This window comes from Cololabis saira, chromosome 23 (genome assembly GCF_033807715.1).
Source record: "Cololabis saira isolate AMF1-May2022 chromosome 23, fColSai1.1, whole genome shotgun sequence".
Lineage (NCBI taxonomy): Eukaryota > Metazoa > Chordata > Actinopteri > Beloniformes > Belonidae > Cololabis > Cololabis saira.
In genome coordinates this window covers 27,551,399-27,565,832 of record NC_084609.1, presented here as the reverse complement: position 1 = coordinate 27,565,832, position 14,434 = coordinate 27,551,399, and the positions used below count along the sequence as shown (strand labels likewise).

Sequence of the window (14,434 nt, the reverse complement as noted above, 5' to 3'; positions counted from 1 at the left end):
TTATGCACAAAATTATGCACACATTTGTTACTCTATATAATTATACCTGAAGTGGTTACAAAATTTTAAATGAATCCCCTGTCCAGTTGTACTGGATGTGAAATGTAGTTATAGAGACCAGAACCATTTGTTTGAACCAGGCTGTTAAAAATGTCAATTTCTGCTGTAACAATAGACATTATATTGACTCACTTTTGGAGCCCGCCCCTAGTGGCAGCTTGATGAACTGCAATACAGCTTAATTTGCTAGAGTCAGCTTTAAAAAACCCGATGTTGCCTCTTCAGACTGAAGTTCTCGCTCCAGAAGCTTTTTTAAGCTGTTGACACTGACCAGGATTAAACAAACTGGTATTAGCTTTTAGCTCCATGGCACCACCTTTATCATCTAACATGCTAGTAACCTTGTGTATGCCAGTAGCTAAGACAAAGTAGTATTCTCAAAAATTTTAAAACAACACAAAATGCCCTGAAAGTGTAAAAATTGTTAAAATTGAATATTTTATGTAGAATAAACTACTGCATCTTTTTTGTTTGTGTGTTTATTGTGTTTTTCTTTGTTTCTTTTACATTTTCATTTTTCCTTTCTTTTCTCTTTCTATTGATTGATTTGTTTTTGTGGTTTTGTATTGAGGGGGAGGATTTTTTATAAGCCCTTCGGGCTTCTTTTCCTCTCCTGCACAATTATTTGTCCTTGTATTGTTAATATAATTACTGTTTTATTGTTGTGCATATGAATAAAAAAAAAAAATCCATTATGGTACACAGTGGAAGTAAATACACAAAGACAGGAGGGTTTCTGCTGTTTTTCTCTTCATCTTTTACTACATCCACTTGCATTTTTCTTATGTTTTTCTAGTAAAAGCATCGGGCTCAGAGGTGAAGGGCAGGAGGTGCCTGAGACGGCGGCGAGTGTGATCCTAATGCGACTTGTTAAACCTTCCCACCAACGACGCTGTGTCTGCTGCCACACTTGGACAGCAGCCCTACGAGGCCTCACCCTCATGTCACTTCTCATGGCGGCAGCCGCTGTGTGCAGATGTGTCTCGCTGTGACTGGACGACAGCATTCGTGCTGCACTTCAACGATGCAGCCTCCGTCTGTTTTCTTTATCTTTCCTCACAGAAACACGCCAGTGTCGGTTTACTGATGCAAAACCGAGACGGGGCGCTGCATGAATCTGCAGGACCTACAACAGTTGATTCATGCATTCATTTATTAATCATGCTGATGAGGGAGCACCACTGGAGGGTAATGTAAAAGCTGAATTAATCAGCCCCTGTTTTGCAGCGTCTGTGAGTGTGTTTGTATCTAGAGAAGAGAGGAGAAGGCGACCGACTGCTGTCATAAATGTGGAATTGGCTCTAGCTCCACCAGGAGATTTATAATGTCATCCTTGAATTTGATAAACTTGTTCTTCCCCCAGCTCTGAAGAGAGCCGTGTCCCTCTGTCTTGTCTTGCCAGAAGACTGTTTTAAGAGAAGATATGAGTGAATACTTAAAAAAAAACACTACTTTGGAAGTGCTTGGTGGCGTCACTTCTGCAGGATACGATACTTTAGGGATCGTGTTGTTTCAGGGAGTTACATCAGTGACAGCTGCGAGTCGGCTTGTTCCACTTCTCTTTCTGAGCTCCATTATCAAATATTTACCTCCACTCAAATGTGCGTGACAGATCTCTTGATCATTGACTGCAATTTTTTCTCTACGGCCTGTCTGGAAAACAATCATCCTGTGCAGCGAGCCTTGTTAACCGATTTATTGACCGCTTGGGGCGGCAGAAAAGAGCTACATGAGCACAAGTAATGCTGGTGTCAACGTATCGGTTGTGTTTTCTATGTTTTTGAATATGAAACGATGAACAATCCTGCATGTTTTTTTTAAACTCTTGCTCTGCACCAACTCACCTGATTCAAATGACCGGATCTCCGTCCACTCGTAATCCAGCTCTCCACAAGTCTGTCAATTGGCCACCAGTTTGAACCAGGTGCGTTAGAGCAGTAGCCCGATAGAGGAGACCCACATCTGGAAAGATGTAGGCTGCACCTTGTAACAGCCATACGATTGGCAGACCTTAGCAACTGAGTGATGTCGTCAGGCAGCGCCTGCCACGTAGCTCTCTCTCTTACATCTGGCTCACGCGGTACGGAGCAGCATTTTGTGAGAACGCTTTACTTTTGTGCATTATTCTTTTTCTTCCTTCAGTAACACAGTTTTTTGGGTTGTTTGGAGCTTGCTGTGATGTGTGATACAGAAGCCAACAGTTGAAGTTACCATTTCTGGTTGTTTTTCATAATAAAGTGAGCACATTGTGATCTCCACAACCTCGTGCAATCTGTATATTCTTTTTTTTTTTTTTGCATAACCCAAAAAACACTCAAAAGTGTTACAACCTGCAAATCAAATTTAAATTTGTTAGTTGTACGTGTAGATTTCAAGGCTATTGAAGCAGAATCCCATCTTAAGGACGCAGCAGGGAGAACCCTCAGGACCTTGGATTCAATTTGTTCCATCAAATCTTTTGTGCACCACATCAGGTAAAATGACTGAAAATTATACGTAATTCCAGGCAGAGTCCTCTGATTGCTGGTGCCATCACTTTAGCTACTTAGTGCTCGCCTTGGCGTGACTTCTGAGCTGCGAATAAAGAAGTCAGCAAGGCAGCCTAGAGCAGCTGTCTCTGCACCTCTTCCGGTGGCCGGCTCCTCCGTCTGAGTGATGTTTGCCTTGGATTAGTTCAAATTAGTTCAAGGTCCTTCCGAGTTCATGGACTGAGCCTCTAGTCAGTGACACTCAAAAAGCGGGGCAGAGGTCCGCTGGGCCCCGTCACTGCTTGACTCGCTGCCTGCAGACCAATAGCTAGAAGGCTGCAGCATCGGCGGGCCGACCAGTGACGGGTCCCAGGAGAACTTCACCAGCCCGTGTTTCCTAAATGAGCTTTCTGTGGCGATATCTGAAACAAGTCCTACCAGAGCTGAAAGGAGAACTGGCGGAGGTCTGTTGGGAGCGGCGATCACTCAGTTTACCGCTCACAGCAGCTTCTTCTCACACAATCTAAACAGCGCCAATGGAGATGTATTGGGCAAAGGGTTAGAATAACCCCAATAAACCTAGTGACATGTTACAGGGGTGTCTAACCAGAAGGAGACCACAAGACAGCTCAAGGACACACTGCAGAGAGCAAAAACAGCTTGGGGAGGACTCTGAGACTCTGAGACTCTTCGCGTAGGCTGCTGCCACCATGACCTGAAGCTGATGTTAATGAATGGATGGATGGAGGTACGTTGCAAAACATTAGTGAAGCAAATAAAAAACTTCTCCAGTTCACTCTGTTGTCCAGATCACCACCAAGGGTTTTATACTCCTCCTCCGCCACCACCTCCAATAGTGTGAGATGATTACTCCACAACCAGGCCTGCTCACAGTAGCAACGGACAATAACAACAAGATGTGCAATATCTGTTTACCTCATAAACATACTACCTGCTCTTTTTGCACTGTTTTTCTTTCTTTCCAGTACTGTACTACTGTTTATTTTTCATTCCAATGTATATACTGTTTATATTTGGTAATTATATTTTTTTTTTTTAACTTTTTTACCCTTTTCCCTGCATGTGTGTGTTGAGTGTACTGCTGCTGCACAAAGCAAATTTCCCCAATGAGGGAGAAATAATAATAATCTAATCTAATCTAATTATGCACCTGTAATTTGTTGTCATGAAATATGAACAATGACAATAAAGAATCTTGAATCTTAAATTATTTCCATGCCATGCCACAAGTTGTCCATCTCTGTGTCCAGGCTTCTGTCCATCACTGATACACCTAATGACCTTCAACAGCATGAAAGATCCTCATGTTCGTTTGTCTGGTGCACCATAAGAAAACCAGTGAACAGAATCAAATGTTAATACAAGCTTTTATTATATCATGCACAATGTTTTCCAGCCGGAGGTGCACTTCTCTCAAACCTTAAAGGTAGGAGAGAAAATGCACACTGTGGTCATCAATCCAGTCATATTTATACTGAAAAAGAGAGGTGTTTTGTACGTTATAGGAGCAGAATCTGTTGAACCGTATCTATTGAAATGGGAGGCCAACTGCAGTGAAACATGTCACACTTTCAGCCATATATTTTCTGTTGTCTATCTCTAATCCGACATGCCAACCCAGCAAAGATCTACGACAAACAAAACCCAGAGAAAAACAGGAGGGGACCAATCAATCTTAAACATCCGTTCCTCTTCACCGTCCTCACCTAAAGAAGAACTCAGCTAATCAGTCTGGTCATAAAAACAGGAGGTGGTTCTGCACTGAGAGCAACCATCAGTGTACAATCTTATAGGAAAAAACCTTCATACTTTTGACAATTTCATAAAATCCTAACAAGCATAACCTTAGAAAATAAATTACACTTTATACCTAAATGTTTTCCACTGATGTTTCCACCTTTCAGCATTAAGGTGTTTTGTAAATGTAAAATAATATTTATTTAAAGCCCACAATGAATATGCAACATATTAATGAGTTGTATTCTACGATGGAGTATTAGGGCCAAACTAAGACAAAAAAAAAAAGGAAATTACGAGAATAAAGTCATAATATTATAAGAATAAAGTCGTAATTCATGAGAACTCTAACAGGAAGAGGTTATTCTCCCTGTGTTAAAATGAGGAATATTGAGCATCTTGTGAAGTTATATGTGAAGTTTCACCAATAAAGAAATACTTAATCTTTTGGCACATCAGCATGGAATTATTATCAGTATAAGGACTTTAAAACGATTGTGCAAACGACTGCATCTATTTCGAAGAAGGAACCACGCAGACTTGGAGGAAATGGCATCTTTTGTGGAAGAGGAAAATCTTTATGATCATCCTCATTGTTTCCTGAGAAACAACAAAACCTCTTTGAATGGCAGCAGATGGAACCACCGCTAGCCTTGCAGTCACCACTACTATATTATAGTATAGTATACTATACTATACCAGACAGCTCCTCTTCCACAAAAGACGGATGTGCTCTTCCTGTTAGTTCTCATAAATTACGACTTTATTCTCATAAATTACGTCTTTATTCTCGTAATTTTATGACTTTATTCTCGTAATATTACGACTTTATTCTCATAATATTGCCACTTGATTCTCGTAATATTACGACTTTATTCTCGTAATATTACGACTTTATTCTTGTAATATTACAACTTTATTTATTAACATACAGTACAAACAGCGACAAAAGACGACATCAGTTACAATGATATGTATCTAGGTGTGTGTGTGTGTGTGTGTGTGTGTGTGTGTGTGCGTGTAAATAATATGATGAGAGTAGATAAATAAATTAAGAATATTAATTCGAGAATAAATAAGTAAACAAATAAATAATTATCGTATAGAGTGGTGCAGCACAATATAATATAAATATGGCATAATAATATAGTAATATCCTAATATAACATAATCATTTTTACAATATTATAACATATAACAAAATGATATCACCATACTATAATATATAATAATATAATAATACTATAGTTTAACATCCCATGAGATTTCATAACTTAATATAATAATACGCAATGAAACAATATATCATGATAATGCCAAGAATAATTATTAGAATTAGAATTGGTAATTTATGTATTGCAATGAGTGGTGAGGTCAGACCGGGTCATAATATTCCGACTTTATTCTTATAATATTACGACTTTATTCGCATAATATTACAACTTTATTCTGATAATATTACAACTTTATTCTCGTAATATTACAACTTTATTCTCATAATATTACCACTTTATTCTCGTAATATTACAACTTTATTCTCGTAATATTACGACTTTATTCTTGTAATATTACGACTTTATTCTCGTAATATTACGACTTTATTCTCGTAATTTATTACGACTTTATTCTTGTAATATTCCGACTTTATTCTTATAATATTCCGACTTTATTCTTATAATATTACGACTTTATTCTTGTAATTTCCCGACTTTATTCTCATAATATTACGACTTTATTCTCGTAATATTACGACTTTATTCTCGTAATTTATTACGACTTTATTCTTGTAATATTCCGACTTTATTCTTATAATATTACAACTTTATTCACATAATATTCTGACTTTATTCACATAATATTCCGACTTTATTCACATAATATTACGACTTTATTCTTATGATATTCCGACTTTATTCACATAATATTACGACTTTATTCTTATAATATTACGACTTTATTCTCGTAATTTATTACGACTTTATTCTTGTAATATTACGACTTTATTCTAGTAATTTATTACGACTTTATTCTCATAATATTACAACTTTATTCTCATAATATTACGACTTTATTCTCATAATATTACGACTTTATTCTTGTCATTTCCAATTATTATTTTTTTCTTAGTTTGGCCCAAATAATCCGTCGTAGTATTCGTAGTCATTAAAAAAAAGGCAACATGTTAATTAATGAATCCCCCGGATCCCTCCATGGAGACTGTTAATTGGCCGCTCAGCCAATCAGCTGCGTGCAGCGTTACTGCGGTAACGCTGGCGTTACTGCGGTAACGGCCCTCCTCCCTCCCGCTCCCAGCCCTGTGGAGGAGAGGGATGTGGAGGTGGGAGATCTGCTGGGAGGAGGAGGAGAGGAGGACCGAGACAGCAGAAGAAGAAGCAGCATCCGAGAGGAGGCACAGGGAGAAGAAGAAGAAGAAGAAGGATACAGGTCGTCATCCAGCACTTGTTCATCGTTTCTCAGGTAAACAGTAATATTGTTATTTAGCGGAACGGTCCGGTCTTTGTCTGCAGCCTGTCAGCGTCGCTCTGCTGGAGGAAGTGACAGCCTCTCATACACGCTCTTCTTTAGTATTTACGCAGCAGCGTGTTTCTGTAAACACGGAGGATGCTGGTGGACGGAGGGGGAAGCTGGCAGCCCTTTGTCCGTCTGTGCTGGTCCAGGTCTGCCTCCAGGTCTGCCTCCAGGTCTGAGAGGGATCCCCTCATCCCCCTCCAGCCCGCTGTCGGGGGCTGGAGGGGGATGAGGGGATCCCTCTCAGGGGGAGAGCCGGGGGGACAAATCCCTTCCTTTAACCCGAAAATTAACCATTTTTGACTCTTTCCAGCTCTGCTTCAGGGCAGATTTATTCATCCACTAATGTAATCTGTCATTAATGAAAGGAAAAATAAGAAGGAAAGATGGAAAACTTGCAAGACATGCTGTTAATTTAAAGCGTCGTCATATTTTTCACCACTAGGGGGCAGCAGAAACAAGCTCCCGGAAGGCTATTAACATCTATGGAGGTGGCGTTTCATTTAATGTTGTTTTTTTTTTTTTTACAAAATCAAAAATAGTTTTGAATCAAATCTTAAATTAAGACCAATTTTGAAATGGGGTCAGTCTCAAACACCATTAGTCAAATCATTTTCTTTACATTAAGCTGATATTTGCTCATTAAAACATAATACCTGTGGATGAGCCAGTACATTTAGCACAGGTATTTTCACTAACGACCTATCATTTACCTGCAGAGGAACTGGTTTAGTGATGGTTGGAATAACTGCTGGACTGGATTTTTACTTTATTGCTCTGTGTCACAGCATAAATAAGGTGCAAAATAAGGAGTAAAAAAATGGTTACAGTGAAAGATCTGCATGTTTGTTTGTCTGGTGCACCATAAGAAAACACAATCAAATGTTAAGACAAGCTTTATTATATCTTGCACAATATTTTCTGGCCTTTTTCAAACCACGAGGGTAGGAGAGAAATTCACACGGTGGTCATCGATCCAGTCGTATTTATACTAAAAGGGCAGGTATTGTTTGTACGTGAACCCCATCTGCCGTATATCCCTGTTTATTACTTCCTAGTTAAGATGTCAACCCAGATAATGGATGAGACCCATAAGTGTGAAAACATATGTTTCTCTTCATTGTCTTCACCTAAAGAAACATTATTTAACAGCCTAGTCATAAAACAGGAGTTGATCCTGCAAATAGAGAAAAACCACCAGTGTAGAATCTTATAGAAAAAACCTTTAAACAATTTCATGAAATCCGAACAACAGTCATCATCTTAGTACATTTTAACCAATGTATAAAAAGAATACAGATTAAGTTTTCACAGAGGGCTGTTATATTTTGATTGCATGTAAAAACATAAATTATTATTTTTTTTTTTTTTCATTTTAAAAATATACATTTCAATGTTATCAAAGGGGAAATGTAATTTCTTTTTGGAGGCGTCATCTGGCTCACACTGTTCAGTCATGTAAGCCCTGGAAGTGTCGCCATTCACTCCCATGTTAAAATGATAGACTTAATAGCAGAAATAAACATATTTACAGACTGGTTAAAGGAATGGTTTTGGTATCAGTTGTTTGATTTCACACTCATGAAAACTCTTTTTACCTGGGGGTCAATGGAAGTCCACTCGCTTCTGGAGCCAGCCCCCAGTGGTTAGTCAAGGAACTGCTGTATTTTTGAAAAGTTCTTTCTTGTATATGTAGATATGTATGAAATACCACCATCCATTGTCAACGTGCTCGTGCTCGTGGCAGGTCAACTCATCTCACCTCATCTCCGCCTTGTGAAGCATTGCTTAGCTTCCTTTGCCAGCCTTTAGTGCAGCGCTGAAGAATTGTGATTCTGTTTTTGAAAACCATGTGACATTAGTAGATCGTAAATACTCCCAGATTCCAAAACGATTAGTTTCCAAAGAATCCTGCAAGTATTTCAGAATCAGAACAGGTGTCCTAGTAACCTTTTGTGACGATTGCGTATCACTTTATGACAATAAGACCTCATTCAGACGAGGAAAAGCCCCAAGTTCAAACACGTTCCAGGATGGATTCAGATTCAGTCAGTCTGTCCTTTTGAAGGAGGTCTGGGACACATGCTACATTTTCTTTGTTATCTGAATGCCAAAGCGTCCTGGGATGGATTCAAGGACCGCTGACTCCTCAAATTAAGTGATGACTCATTAGTTTTTGTGTGTGAATGCCTGGAAGAAAACTGTTTGTTGATTAATGTAAGCTTAATGTTTACCTCTGTTAGAAGTTGAGGACAATTAGACTTTTCAGATAACCAATACCAGATAACCAATCAAATAGCGGCTATACAGCCATCGCTAGGCAGTGAAATAGGCTTTTTTTGTACCAAGAGGGAATTAAATGTGATTGGTCAGTTACTGTAGGTGGTTCTGCTCAGTGCTCGGGCTACAATTCTGGAACCAGCTGTAGTGTCATGGAGAGAGTTTTTCTGCTGAATTAATCAATTAATTGACTGAAAAATTGCTTCAGGAAATGACAAGACGTCGTCATGTCTCATTTGAAAAGTTCTCAGTTTTTAATCAGAGGCTTTCTGTAATGAACTTGTCGAAACGCTTCAGTGGTCCGGCGCCAACAGGGTGTGCGTGTGACCCAATGTGGCGTCTGCAGCGAGAAGCGCTGCGAGGTCACTGTGGTGACTCGGCTGTGACACGCCGCCTCAGCAGCCACACTGCAGCAGACTCTGTTGTGATCTCATGCTGGCACTGCAGCCCACCAGGTCCACACGCCGCCAGGGACTCTCTCTCTCTCTCTCTCTCTCTCCAGCTGCCGGCTTTTATGGCACAAGCCGCCAGTTTTCAGATAAAATCACACATTATGCCCACTTTTTCAAAAGTTAACGAAATCTTAAGAGGTCTCAATGAAGTGTTTGTGCACAAAATGTTGCTTTTCAGCCACATCTTTTCAGCTTTATTCAGTGCTCCTGGTTTTAGGGGGTCAATATCTTGGCTCCATAACGATCTGCAGGGTTTGCAACTTTTGAAATACATAAACACGTGAATCTAGGTAGAGATGAGGAAACTCGACTCTGCTCTGGCAAATCGGCACAGGTTGCTAAATCAGTGATTTTCTCTCAAACACCCAAATAGAACTTCTAAACCTTTTTTTCATGTCTCTTTTTGAACTTTGTGGTTTTCATGTTGTAGAACCATGAATATGTCTCTATTTTCTTGGCACATACAGGACTGTCTCAGAAAATTAGAATATTGTGATTTTCTGTAATGCAATACAAAAACAAAAATGTCATACATTCTGGATTCATTACAAATCAACTGAAATATTGCGAGCCTTTTATTATTTTAATATTGCTGATCATGGCTTACAGCTTAAAGGAGCTTGAGGCCGGATTGTGGCAAGATTTATGAAAAAAATCCGTATACATCTTAAGTTTTCTAGTAATAATGTCAGATGAAGCGTTCCAAACCAAAAAGAATGTTTCCTCTAGTGTATCTCTCCTTTGCCTTGAACAGGCTGTGTGCTGCAAAATGTGCTGCAATTCGGGCCCAAATTTCCCGCGCTGGGCTGCGGATGTGACGTCACATGACTCTGCATGTGCGTTCTCCCCGTTCTCCCGTGCCGGCTTCGCTGTTGGCTGCAGTACCCCCGACGGCCATCGTGGTGAAGGGTGGCGCTAGAGAGTCTCATTTCTTAAAAGGAGCCTCATGCTCCTTTAAGAAAACTCAAATATCCTATCTCAAAAAATTTGAATATTCTGGGAATCTTAATCTTAAACTGTAAACCATAATCAACAATATTAAAATAATAAAAGGCTTGCAATATTTCAGTTGATTTGTAATGAATCCAGAATGTATGACATTTTTGTTTTTTTGAAATTGCATTACAGAAAGTAAAGAACTTTATCACAATATTCTAATTTTCTGAGACAGTCCTGTATAACGGTTTGTTGTTTGAAACTGCTTGTGAAGTCGGAGTGAAGCAGAAGAGGCACAATAATACTCATATTTTGGTTGCTCTGAAATCAACGGCTCAAACCTAATAGTGTCTACAGATATGGTATTTTCCAAGTTTCCCACGGCTCATTAATAGGGGTGGGTTAAAAATATCGATATATCGATATTTTATCGATATGCATGTGTAGGAACGATTATCGATACATAAATCCAAGTATCGATTAAAAAAAAAAAAAAAAAGTTTTTTTTTTTTTTTTTTTTTTTTTTTAATCCCGATTTTTTTCCCCCATTTTATCACCCAGTGCTCCTACCTAAGTCAGTCCTGGGCATTGCTCCATCTACCAACCCCGGGAGGCCCTGCACTGAGCTCAAGTCTCCTCCTTACTTGAGGAGTGAGCAGGCTGCTTCATGTTAGGATCATGTTATTCCCTTATTGTAACCAGCATATCGATATCGAATCGTATCGTATCGGAAATCGTATCGTCTTGGGACCTAGTGTATCGGAATCGTATCGTATCGGGAGGTCAGTGAAGATACCCAGCTCTACTCATTAAGATAAACAGCAGGCTTCCTCACAACCTCCTGCAGCAGCACCACGCCATTGACGAAGCTGCGATGTGCAGGACGTTCGAGATGTCTGACATTTCAGTTGTGTCACTCATCGTTGAACTACTGTTAAACTTGGCCTGAAATCTGAGAAAGGTCACTTAATAATATAAAACAATAAAACTGTCCAGGCCAGTAAAAGGGCAGATTGGAGTCCCGAGGGAAATAAGTGTCTGCACAGTGCAGCCTGGGCTCTGCAGACAGTGTCTCAAATGTGGCAGGCTGGAAAGTCTCTTCTTGTTACAATATTGTAAATAATGTTACTAATTGAGCCTTGTGAAACTGACCATGGTGCAGATGTAGCGCAGGAACACAAACCCAATCATGAAGAACTACCTACCTAACTAACTCTCACCTTACTGTCTGTTAAAACCTCAACCGATCAGGTGCTATTTTATGATTCAGATAGAGTTAGAAGAATTTGCAAACTGTAAAAGTTATTCTCCTTGCTATTAAAAGTTGCTGGATGCAGGTGGATCCAGCCAGTCAGGTCGTTTAAAGCAGCACAAATTAGTTCTGACATAAAGAAGTCAGTTTAAAATTCTTTAAATGACTTTTACTAAATGTACTCTCTTGGTCTCCCGTGCCTACTATTGGCCAGAACCACCTATCGTATATTTGGATTCCTGTCCTGGTCAGCTCTTGTGACTAGACATGTTCCAGTTCCATCCCTATATCCACTATTGATACCTGGGTACTCCTACTCAGGGTTGCAGGGATCTGTTGGAGTCTATCTCAGCTCTCTTCGGGCAAATTGATGGGTACACCCTGGAGACATCACCCGTCCATCGCAAGGCCACTAGACAAACACTTTGGGAGAAGGCTCTCAGAAAACCCACACACGCATGGGGAGACCATGGAAACTCGAACCAGGGAACTTCTTGCTGTGAGGCAACTAGAGAAGCACTGATTGATCAGCCAGGAAGTGGAATTTACAGACTTTCAGGGTGTCCGACCTGACTGGTAACCAGCAGATCAACCTCGCCTGTTACCGATTCCATTCCAGTCCATTTTGTGCACAGTTGTGCATTCATCATCAAAGCAACGGAAACATTCAGCTGGAGCAACACGTTAGTGCGGAAATATTTAATTGCGAGTGAACCACAGAATTAAATCCAAAAACAATCTGTCATGTCAGCCAAAGGTTTGTGAAGAGCGGTTTTGAGGCCTCTCTTATAATTTGTTTGGTACCATGTTATAATTTGGCAAACAGGAGGCAGGCTGGAACATGCCGACCTTATCAAAGTTAGCAGCAGCTACCAGCTACCTTTGCTGATCCACACTGGAGGATCTGCAGAGTTGCTGCCAAACGCTTCCAGCGGAGTATCCCGTGGCAAATGTTGTTTCAGTTGTGAAATCGGAAATGTTCACCATGTTTAGTTGACACTGGGTTAGTAAAGCCTACCAAAGGCTTTGCTAGTTTGAAGCATGACAGTGATTGACGAGGAAGAGATAATGGCTAGCTATTGGCAGAGACAACTGTCAATCAAAAGTCTACACCCAATATTGGAAATACATATATTGCTTTGTTTTTCTTATGTGGTATAAAAAATTAAATAATAGAATTATACACTAAGTAATAAAAACCAGGTTGTAAGACAAACTACAGTTGATGCATCTGTAGAGACAACACTATGGACGCAATCCATTGTGTTGCCATGTTACAATACTGTTCTTTTCTTTTCAGATACAGATTCTGATACCTGACCTTTAGATATGGGCTCGTACGAAATACTGCTCTGCAACCAGTTTTCTGGTACACCAGCTAATAATTCAACTATACCGCTGCTCCAAATGTTTAGTTACAGTGAAATCCAACATTTTCAGTGTAGGTCATCAAGGACAATGAATTTTACAACATTGTCTGTCGTTGCTGTGACTTTCTGGTTTTCTTTGGGCCATTTCTCTTTTAGGAAACACAAGCTCCAGAGTTAAAAGCTGCGGTTGTTTCTCTGTCTTTCCCTTTTGTTTTAAAGATTCCCTTAATAGTGCCCTGATAGTGCTGTAATTGCTTAATTAACTTGAATTAGGTTCATTAGGTTTTGCCAGTGCTGCAGATTTGTACTGCCATAGTCAGTTAGAAATGGGAGTTTCATTTTCTGAAGAAAATACCAGCAAGAGGGTAATTGTGGTAATAAATGTTGTTGTGACACATCAGATAAAGTACTGTATTGTTCATCTAAGTTAATTTGAACTAATTTCTCACTTAATAATTTACAATATCCCTGCTGATGTGTAAAAGGACTTTAGACTACAGTACTAATACAAGAAATCCAGCAGGATTTGGATTTGTGGTGAAGATAAAGATCAGGAGTCTGGAGTTGGATCTGTCATGTCCCCACAGACTGTTGGAGGAACTGGACTAACCCCTGTGATGTCTCCCAAAATGTCTCGATAGATTAAGTTTGAAACCTGAAAATCTCTTCTGTGGACGTTTCTATCGTTCCAAGGGAGAGTCGCCCAATCCTGGGTTAATCCCCCCAAAAGGTAAAAGAGGTAGACGAGCAAGCCAGGAGGCCATACGGGAGCCGCCCACCTGAACTCAGTTACCAGGAAAGTATTTGTGCTTGGCTTAGTTCATGTTAACCTTTGATGCTAACTAACCTTTCTTTGCACCCAGTTTGATCAAATCTGTCCATCTTCATTTCTGTTGTCACGACCCAAATGGTGTTTGAATACAGTGCTGCCGTAACTGAAACGAGGACTGGCAGAGCTCCCAATCGAGCACCAGTGGGAATCTCGATGAGCTGACACTCAGCTAATTGACGCTCAGCTAACTGACGTGGCCTTTGGGTACATTTGTTAGAGCAAGTTCCAGTTGGAGGTCTGGGCAGTCCAGAATAATGTATGCCAACCTAGAGGGTGGCTTGGCTGGAAGAGCGTTGTCTTCATCCGTCAGTCAATTCAGCTACCAGTCCTCTTCAGTGGAGAGGTGAATTGCTTTGACAGGTGATTGTCATACATGGTGGATTAAGGGAGAAATGAGGCGTATGTGCTAGGCCAGTGTTTCCCAACCCTGGTCCACAGGGCATGCTGTCCTGCTGCATGTCTTAGATGTTTCCCTGCTTCAGCACACCATCATACAA

General features: G+C 40.1%; 1 protein-coding gene across 1 annotated transcript in view; it reads left to right on the top strand.

Annotated features, from left to right (window-relative positions):
• Window positions 1-6,643: 6,643 nt before the first annotated feature.
• Window positions 6,644-14,434, top strand: part of LOC133424144 (synapsin-3-like) — a 194,624-nt gene continuing 186,833 nt past the window's right edge. The window contains exon 1 of the mRNA XM_061714594.1: window positions 6,644-6,764. The gene's annotated coding sequence lies outside the window, so the exon portion shown is untranslated. The remainder of the gene's footprint in view (window positions 6,765-14,434) is intronic.